Source organism: Sinocyclocheilus anshuiensis, unplaced genomic scaffold, assembly GCF_001515605.1.
Source record: "Sinocyclocheilus anshuiensis isolate Anshui unplaced genomic scaffold, SAMN03320099.WGS_v1.1 scaffold1281, whole genome shotgun sequence".
Lineage (NCBI taxonomy): Eukaryota > Metazoa > Chordata > Actinopteri > Cypriniformes > Cyprinidae > Sinocyclocheilus > Sinocyclocheilus anshuiensis.
The window spans coordinates 562,947-564,328 of NW_015548261.1; the positions used below are offsets into that span (position 1 = coordinate 562,947).

Here is a 1,382-nt window from a genome sequence, read left to right on the forward strand (position 1 = left end):
AAGGTAAATAATTATAATTAATATAATATGAATATAATAAATAATTAGCAGCAAAAGACGCGCAATTTTGTCTGTAAAATTTGTTCACTATAAGCTGCTGTAAAAGAGGAAGAGATGATCGTTCATGTGCTGCTTGAACTGAGGTGCTACAGCGATCTGTCACCGCACATTAAAGAGCCACAAAGCGGTATTTATTGTTTGAAATTCCTTTAAAAAATTACAAAATTTAAAAGCTGAAAATTTGTTTCATACCAAAAGTAACATGCTCTGTCTTGTCTGTCGGTGCATTGTCAGTGTCCTCTTTGCTTCGCGATGTATTTTTCACTGCGTGAGAACATGATGTGCGAACGTAGCACATGTCACACAAAGCAACAGTAACTAAGGGGGGCAGCTCTCTGCGAAGGGTCAATTGACCACCAATATGATCAAGAAAAGGTTAAGGCACATATTTCTAGTAAAACTTGCTTGGTAAAATGTTGATGATAGTGTCATTGTTATGTAATAATTTGTCTTTTCAGGATTAATAACTGGTAATTATTTGTACTATTTTATGGGTAGCACTTTATTTTACAGTCCTGTTTCTCATATACATACTATGTACTTATTATAGTAATTACAATAACTAGGTAATAACTAGGTACTAACCCTGACACTACCCCTAAACTTAACCCTACCCCATGTAGTTACCTTATATTACCAGTAATTTCTTAGGTAACTACACTATAGGTACACTGTAAGTACCTGTATGCAACCATCGTATGTATACATGTGACATATGTGCATGTGACATTTGTACTATTTATGTATACAATGCTTAATTATTACTTTCTCTTTTTTACCATAGTAATATCAGCCTATCAACAGCTTGTCCTGCAGTTTAAGGTTTTGAAGTTTCCTTTTAATGTTCAGGCTAAGTTGGAAAGGAATGCAGACTTTCAGCATCACATTGGAGCAAAATTATTAGAACACTGTATGAAAACGTGGCTCATTACAATATGTAAGTATTCCTCATTAACTGTGCCAAGGACTTACATTCAGCTTTAAACATTTAAAGCTGTACTCATGCGTTTAAAATATTTCTGTAGCTCTCTGGCTAATGAAGACTATGTTCAAACTGCTAAGGGCCTGACTCTGAGGTACTGCTTTATAAAAGACATGGATATGTAAGTAGAAGGGTTACTTATGTCCTACTTTTGGTTCTGTTCATGCAGTATATTTTGTGTATTTTTTCCCAAATATCATTCTAAATAGCACACATGGCACATGTCTCTGAAATGCAAGTTTAAATTTGAGCAGACGCTGAAGAACGAAAAAGACTACAAGCTTAAAAGGCCTTTGGTGAGAGCACATATATATATATATATATATATATTTTTTTTTTT

General features: G+C 34.0%; 1 long non-coding RNA gene across 1 annotated transcript in view; it reads left to right on the forward strand.

Annotated features, from left to right (window-relative positions):
* Window positions 1-1,092: 1,092 nt before the first annotated feature.
* LOC107655536 (uncharacterized) overlaps window positions 1,093-1,382 on the forward strand; it is a 1,226-nt gene continuing 936 nt past the window's right edge. Inside the window, exon 1 of the long non-coding RNA XR_001630452.1 lies at window positions 1,093-1,163. This is a non-coding gene — a long non-coding RNA (uncharacterized LOC107655536). The remainder of the gene's footprint in view (window positions 1,164-1,382) is intronic.